The 8,956-nt window shown below is 40.2% G+C and overlaps 1 protein-coding gene across 1 annotated transcript in view; it reads left to right on the top strand.

The window, feature by feature from the left end:
* brinp2 (bone morphogenetic protein/retinoic acid inducible neural-specific 2) overlaps positions 1–8,956 on the top strand; it is a 343,506-nt gene that overhangs the window by 77,445 nt on the left and 257,105 nt on the right. The window lies entirely within an intron of this gene.

Below are 8,956 nucleotides of genomic sequence, written 5' to 3'. Positions count from 1 at the left end.
CTGTATAATGAAGGACGGATGGATAACAGGGGACCTATCAACCCTACAGTTTTCAGCACCAGCCTGAGTACATGTGACGGGCTGAACAAACACTCTCTGGATCTCTCTGTGTGTTTATTTCACCCTGACATCCCATTCGGCTGCGCGTTACCGCTGGAGCTTGTGCACTGCAAAATGGGCATGTAAAGCAAAGACAGTGGCTGGTGTTAGAAACATAAAAAAAATTCCTGTTGATTCCTACATTTTTTTGAATGTAATTTCCCTTTTGAGGTTAAACAAAAATTTGCCAACCTCCATATCATAAACACAGGAAATGGCTATAAACACATATATAGAATGGGTTAGGTACACATGCATATATTATATCAGACAGACCTGATTGCATTAGAATATACCAAACATTTACACTGCTATCTACCAAAACTGGCACACACTTTTAATAAGATATGACAGCAGTGTCACGCTTACCTTAAAGCTAAACACCATGACGAATTAACAGTGATCCTCACACAAACTGTTATGGAGATTTTATTACAACACAGAGAGCCAAGACAGTCTGGTGCTGCTGTGAGCATGCTGTTTAACCAAAAGTTTTTTTTTGTAAATTGTTATTTCTACACAACACAACATTTACTTAAAAACAAAAACAAAATCCCTGTCTAGACTACACAAAATTCTAATCAAACATAGAGATTGAACTCATGCAACTGAAAGCAGTAATCACAGCTGTGCTTCTGCTGGTAGTGTACAGTGCTGATCAGTGCAAATTGAATTTTTTTCATATACACGCATTCATGTTCACTGTTCTGCTCTCCATTGTTTCTGCAGCGTCTACTGAAGCCTCACTTAGCTAGGCTGGCAGGTCAAACAAGTCAAGGGCTGGCACCATTATCTGGGATCGTTGAAACATCATGGGACTCGCTGTCATTGCTTTCAGTGCTGGCCAATAACAACTGTTAAAATGAGCAATAGTTACTATTAAGGATGTAAAAAAATATCTGTAAACTTAAGTAATATTATGTTTTGTGATGCCGTATCTATTCTCATAAATACTGTATCGATCTAAAACTGATCGTGTCAAATGTATCCTCATACAGCAGTTCATATAATATGCTCTGAAAATACACGTACAATGGTTTGTATATCTAATTAATTAGTGGCCCAAGAATGATGTTTCGTACTTTTAGGAAAAAAACACTGTAATGATGTACCTTAAAATAACTCAAAGTTCACTCGGTTGCACACGGTTCCAAAAACTGGTCTACAGGAGGAAAGTCCTCTGTTGTTTGGATCCACCACCCCAACCTGCCTCCTGAAATGGTTTGGGTGTTTATACTATTTTTTTCGTTACTCCTGTCAGTGTATTGGTCTTGTGATGGCAGCCTTACAGATTCTTTGGTTATATACATATTTCTGACTCATGATTACCTGCGTTATTACGAATTCTGGTGCATTGCTTTTTGTAGGTATACATGTACATACGAACAGTGCATGAGAACAGCCTGTTAGATTACGTAGAATAATTTGTGGCAGTGGTTCTTGTTGTGTTTTCTTAAAATTCCAACCGCTAGATTTCTTCAGTGTTGGTGTCTTCAGCCATTTGACTCTTCCACTGCAATGTAAAAATATTTTGCTGACGTAAACACAAAGAACGCAGGCCAATGAAACAGGCAGAGTCATAAATTGTGCATCACTGGCATTGATAGTTTTCCTAAAATTAGATTTAGAAAAATTGTATCATGGCACTATATCACCTAGCTTATGGTATATCAAAATCGTAACCCCTGTATTGTGATACGTATCAAATTGCCACATTGTTGCCAGTGCTCAGCCTCAGTAAAAATGCAGCTGTGCTTTTATGAATTATTGATAACTGCCAGATGTAATAAGTTAGCCTGGAAATCCAGACTCAAATCTAGAAAGATTTGAGTCTGGCCCTCACCGATACACCCTTCCTACCCAAGGGGCGGCACTAACTGAGGCATTTCAAATGCCTCCACATGTAATTGGATAGCACGATAGCCAATCAGGGCAAACACCAACGCCTCACACCAACTTCATGGCTGGCGTACGCACGTTTCTACAGCTGTTGATCCTTTGGCGACACTTAGAGGTGATGCTGGGAAACTGTTATAATAAATAAATGTGAAAACAATTAGTCCTCAGAGTGATGTGCACATCAGAGACACATCAACAATTAACACTGATGAACAATTAACACACCCACGTGTCTGCAATTAGATGAGTGGATATAAAAGCTTGCGCAAAGTGGTGACAAAAATACCGTTAACAACAACGGCTGTTTTAGCAGTATTTGCCGCATTGGTTCCCGAGGGCAATCCTCCTGGAACTGTGCGCAGAGCTGCGGCCGACCTTGGAGCGCGACACGGCAAGGAGCCATGCGCTGCCTGTATCCCTACAGGTGCTGACCACACTGGGGTTCCTAGCAACAGGGACATTCCAGAGGGAGCTGGCCGACTGATCGGGACTGTGCCAGTCGACCCTGAGCCGAGCCATGCCAGCTGTGTGGGACGGAATCATCCGCATGTCAGCCAGGTATATCAAATTCCCATACAATGCAGCTGAACAGGCCAACATTAAAGTGCAATTTGCAGTGAGAGCCGGTTTTCCTAACGTTATCGGAGCTATCGACTGCACACACAGTGGGCTACAGTATAAAAGCACCATCACAGGATGAATTTGTTTATGTCAGCAGGAAGCATTTTCGTTTGATCAATGTACAGATCATATGTGATGCGCAAATGCAATTAACCAACATTGTGGCGACGTGGCCTGGTTTAACGCACGATTCATACATTCTGAGTAACAGCATGGTTGGGAACAAGCTACAGGCTGGCACTGTGCGCGATGGGTGGCTTCTTGGTGAGTAAATAATTTATTTGTTTAATTGTCCTAATATTAATCCCCCTGATGCGCACTGAACATGTGCGCCCCCAAATATTATCCTGTCTTCACAGCATCAGTAATAGTAAGTTAGTGACTTGCTGTTTTTTGCTGGTTAAACTGCAGCTTCAGAGCTTTCTAACAAGCCCCTGATTGTCTCTGTGTGTAAAGTACTCATGTCAATAAACCCGTGCGTAAAGTGTGACATTTCTTAATCAGCCTCACCTTTTCCCCAGTGCATTTCTGCATTCATTTATAACAATAGTGTGTGATCCCTGTAAGTGGTGTATAAAATTAACAAATGGAAACTGTAAATCCAGTTCACATAATTATTTGTCTGCTTTCAATTGACCCCAGGCGACTCTCTGTTCAAACGGGGTGAGCTCCTCCTCTCCTGTCCCCCCGCCTGTTTTGGCCACACTTTGGCGGTGGGCAGCCCTCCTCCGCTTCACGTCCACCTTAATGTCGGACCACTTCTTTTTTAATTCTGCGTGTGTATGCTTTTCTGTCCCCACAGCACTGACAGCCTCACACACACTCTCCCACTCACTCCGCTTACGTTTAGTATTGATGCCGGAGGACAGTGTGCCAAAAAGTACATTTTTGTGCGCCTCCACTTCAGTGAGTAGCGTCTCTAATTCGCATTCTGTGAAGATTTTCTTTTTTTCCTGTCTTACTCATTCTTTTGTTTTAATTTTCTGATCGTGCAGAGAGGGGAATCTCAGGTGCAGGGTTCATTTAAATATGATTTGCATATTTAAATGGGGGAGTGGACAGGGAGGGGCCGGGTACTCCAACATGTGCGCTCAATTCCACGTTGATTGGGATGTACAAAAAAAATGTACTTGGATTCATGCATATGCACTGATTCATACATCTGGATATTTTTGTGCGTATGACGTTTTCTGGATTTAAGCGTATGCCATGTTTTAGTAGGAAATCCACGCAAGTCTTTGTACATGAGGCCCCTGGACTTCCACGTTGGTAATATGTAGGCTTTCATATGAAAATGGTTTAAATTAGATGGATGGGAATGTCAGTGGTTGTGTGGTCACTGAGAGGGCTATCTGTGTTAGGCTGCCTTTACACTACCACGTCTTGATGCCCAATTCCGGTTTGTTGCCTATATCGGATTTTTCCTGACTGCTGTTTGCATGTTCTATTCACCTTATTTTTCACGGAGACACGGAGGCAAAACAGAACGCAGCCAGCTTCCGTTTTTTCGTGCGACACTTTCGGTCCAGCACTCTTGACTACTGTGTAAATATCCCACGGTATTTGCTACAGTGACATTACTGCGTACATGGAAATGTTTACATTACTGAAAGCAATTTTAAGGACTAACTTTAAATATTTGAAGTTAATCGTTAAAGAATAAATCACCTGGAAGGCTGGTCCACATAATTTAAAAGGTAACTCAGCCTGCACAGAGCGGTGGAAATGTCCATGCAGCTGCAGACGGGTGCGGCTGGATGATTGATAGGTACATGCTGATTCAGGTGCTATCAGAGCCGATCCGCGCATCACTATGGCTTAATGATCAACTCAGTCATTAAAAACAACCCGCGTTAGGAGTGTATGTCGCTGACACAAAGAAAGAAAGAAAATTTTTTAAAAAAGATAGAAAAGCAGCGTACACCTCACATATTTATTTCTCACAGTTGCGCACACATTTGGTTGGCATGCAGAAGGACCGTCTGTGTGTCGCGGGTGCGAGCCGAAGCTTCAGCTGCTCACGTAGAAACGCTGTGTAGCCCGGTGTGTTTTTTCGCTGAGTCGGTTCTGCAGGTTCTCTGCTGGTACACTGGAGATGGGGATCAAGCAGTTTGTCTCACTTGGGATAGATTGTGCTTTTTTGGTTCATAGTTTATGATTGACGTGCGATTTATTCGGCTTTCAGTCTCGACCACCAGGGGGGTGCTTGACTGTCATGAACACATCATCAAAATGCGCTGTCGTCTCATTATTCATGACATATGACGTGGATTGCCAGGAAATATCCGATCTGTCTGTTTAGATTACAGACCTATTGGCAGATATCTGACTCATATCCAATATATTTCCACATATGAAGGAGGCCTGAATCTGATCTGACAATATCCGATATCATGTGTTTTTTTTTCCTGTTTACACGTTCATGTTACAGATCTGATCTGTACCACTTGAGAGGAAAAAATCTGAATTGGGTCACTTGAACCATGTAATGTAAAGTAGGCCTTAGAGTATAATTTTTGGATTTATGGACGGTGTTTGTTCAAGCGAAACTGCTGTGCTGCTTTAAAACTGTTCTCTCCAAGGTGATTTAGTCTTTGTCAAAAAATGCCATCTCTTTCAAAGGCATTACCACCCACCTGAAATATCCCACAAAAGTGAAAATTAAATTGGCATGTCAGTTTAAGAACTACCTTGAAAATTAAAAGTAAAGTGATGGCACCAAAAGTGAAGTCAAATGTGTTTGTGCAGCGCAATATCACATACAGCGTCTCATCAGGCTGCACAGGCCCATATCTCTCTGACATCGGAGATAGAGAGTCACATCATGTTGTTCTAAAATGATCTCCGCTCTCGTCCGGTCTGAATTGCAAGTCATGAGCTATTTCTGGTGGAAGCTGTGTCAGCAGTCCTATGCTGAAAACCCTCCCTGATGAGCCAGGTTATACTGCTGATGCCCATCTCCACTGGAAATGACTATCCAATGTAATCATTCTACTGCTTTGCTAAGGGCCACTTAAAATATTCAACATCTCTTTCAAAACGTATTTTCTAATAGCGTAAGTAGCATGAGAATAAAATGGCATTGTATACAGATACAGCATTCTGAAATGAGCAGCTGGTCTATGACAGGGCCCAGGCATGGATGCAATATGGGAGCTGAACACTGTGTTCCAAGTCGGACCATAAGCTGTGAAAGTTGAGACTTCTGCATTTTTGGAAGCGTTGCATATGTGCATTTGAGTCAGCACATGAATTAAACATCATATTATTGGTCCTAATAGCTGAAACTGTGATAATTTGGAGAATAATATTTAGGTCTGTGTGATGCAAACAGCACTATTGGAATATTGATAATTACAGGGATAGAGCTGAAGGAGCAAATTACTGATAAAAAGACAAGCATCAATATTTGCAAACACGAAATAAACAGCCGACAGAAGAAAACAATGGCATTATGATTCTGCAAACCATAAATACTAGTGCTGTCAAAGTGGAGAGATTAATTAATTATGATCTGTAATTAATTGATCTAATTAATTTTTAATCTCATCTCAAAATTGCAGAGAAAAGCCCTCAACTTGAGGTATTTTCATTTAAATTCATTACATTATTGTGGCAGATGATCAAAAGATTGATATATACTACAAAAAGTGGTTTCATAAAGTCATAAATATTGTTTTCAACAATAACACACTTGAACACAGATGCAGTACACCTAGCCATTACATTTTATTGTTTTTGAGATTAGTCCCAATAAAGACTGCTGCAACCTTCAGTCTGGACCACCAGGGGGGTGCTTGACTGTCATGACATGTCAGCTTCATTAAAAGCATAGCTGCAGATTAACACAACAATAGATGTAAAAACACACAGAAACAATACATCTGTGATCACTTCCTAATTTTATTTTAACAATTTTCTAAATTATTTTCCTCTTTTCCAATTTCTCGTTTATTTCATGGAAGTGATCAATGGAAGTGCACTTGTCCTTTAAACTTAATAAAAAATAAAAGCTAACAAAATAAAAGACACCTGGTACATTCGTTACAGCCGTATCAGTTTATAGAACAAAAGGCTGCACTGCGACGTGCAAATCACTCCTTCTCGTGGCTGCCTGCGCTTTCCCTGTCCTTGTCCCTGTCTTCTGTTCTTCAAACTACAACACCCATAATTCATGTAGGAACTGCTGCAGCCAATGTGCAGCTGGTGGGAGCTGCATGACAACTCAACCACCATGATCAGTTTTTATTGTTTTATCGAGCAATAACTTCTCCAGATTCTGCTCTAGTGTAATTTTCGGGACAATCAGGGCAGGATTCAGGATTCAGGACAACTGCTTGGATTTCGGCACAGTCCCGAAATCCAAGCAGTTGTCCTGAATCCTGAACTGATTGTCCCGAAAATTACACGGGGCAGACAGCTTTTCATAGGCTCCTGAGTGAGCAGACCACCACTGCAGGGGACAGTCATCAATGCTGATGCTGGGCTCTGCTCTGTAGCGCTGCAGCTCTCCCACAACTCAAGTACAAAGAAGCCCAATCGTACGCCTACAGACGGATTTTATAAAAGGCAACTCTGTGGCATACAGAAACAGTAAAGTTAGAGATTAAAAATTAGATTAACGCGATCAAAAAACATAGCGCGTTAAATATGGCTGTAATTAATTATTCGCAATTAACGCGATAATTTGACACCCCTAATAAATATGTTACATTTGTATGCTTCATACGTATCATATGGTTTCTAAAGTGATGTAGTATATGAGCTGGCCTTCCCATCAGAAGGTGGAGGGGATGGTGGATGGCGTGACACCTAGGCAAGATGGCCACCTAAGCAAGATGGCTGCCAAGCTGCAGACCACTGTTCAAGACCACCAAACAACAAAAGCAGTTGTATTTTAATGACTCGTCCCTGTTTTTCCAGTGTTCTTTTAGCTACCAAACATGGTTGTTTTGTAGCAGTCCATCCCTATTTGTCCTGCAGGGATGGCGCCAAGAAAAGTAGTTGTTTTTTACTGAGACCTCACTGGATTTCCAACAAGGATTATGCGACCAAAATTGGGTATTTTAAGCCTAAACATGATCTTTTTCCAAACCAAAATATCACATCAGTGATCCAAAAATTAGGTGGTCCTAATCCACAGCTCTATGCCGTTCCTGCTCATCCATTTTGTTTGTGAGAACACACCTGTAACAAAATAACAAACCCTTATACTGGGATTGTAATTTGGTTGTCTAGTAAACTGGTTTTACCCCAGAGCTAGTCCATCAAAGCTGAGCACCTGTCGCCAGATGGTTCAGATTTACTGTTTGTTTACTGATCTTTTTTTTTTTTTTTTTTTTTTACTACTCATGCCTATTGTATACTTACGAAGGAATTAGTTTACAGACGCTTATTTATGGCATCATAATCATCAATTCTGAAAGTTAACGTGTCATCACTGGTCATTACGCTTACCATAAATATCACAGGCCTTTAGCACTATTTTTATTCCCTCAGTTTTAGGTAACTGCTCTTTAGTTTTAATCCCATTTTTTTATTGAATTATTTGTATTTATTAAGGTACTGTATGGTTAATGTTGTTGAATTTATTCAAATGCTTTGTTCTTTTTTCCTCTCTGTTTGGACCGTTGTTTTGCATAACAATCATAAACACTGAACTCATTGATTTAATGAATAAAATATAAGTATATAATTGAAAAAGCAGCAACTCTCAGCAAAAAGCAACAGTTTATCAGCTGACATCTTTTAGGTAGACCATCAATTTTATTTATTTTTTGATAAAATCATGTCTACTTGTGGTGGCTATTGCAGTATAGTGAATATGAAGGGCTGTGACCTGTTTCTTTAGATAGAAAGATTCACAACTGCTTTAGTGAACAGATAAGATTAGATGTGGCTGTTAGTCTCTAAAAAATGGTGTCAGTAGTGAATATTTTCTGATTGTCTCACACAGTCACAGTGCAACATATAGAGCCGAAAGACCTCGGACAAAAAAACACATTAAATCAACTTTCTTCAATAAATTAATGTAATATGTGGTGTTGTTAGATTGCTGTCAGAGCCCTGTTATACAGGTGCATGCCTCTCTTTGTGTGCGGCAAGTGGGAGAGCAAATAGTTTTTTACCGCAGTAAAAATGTTTTTGTTTTTTTTTCAAATGGCAAAATGCCAATAAATACGTATTGAAAAATACACAATAATAGTTAGCTATAAACATTAACAATGTTATACATTTTTGAAAATAATTATATGTCATTTTTTTTAAGATATACTTTGACTTTTGGACTTTCCAACACATTGGAGTTATTGCAAATGTTTGGATCATACAAGTTGGC

Source organism: Epinephelus fuscoguttatus, linkage group LG15 (genome assembly GCF_011397635.1).
Source record: "Epinephelus fuscoguttatus linkage group LG15, E.fuscoguttatus.final_Chr_v1".
Classification (NCBI taxonomy): domain Eukaryota; kingdom Metazoa; phylum Chordata; class Actinopteri; order Perciformes; family Serranidae; genus Epinephelus; species Epinephelus fuscoguttatus.
This window is presented reverse-complemented; position numbering and strand designations above follow the sequence as displayed.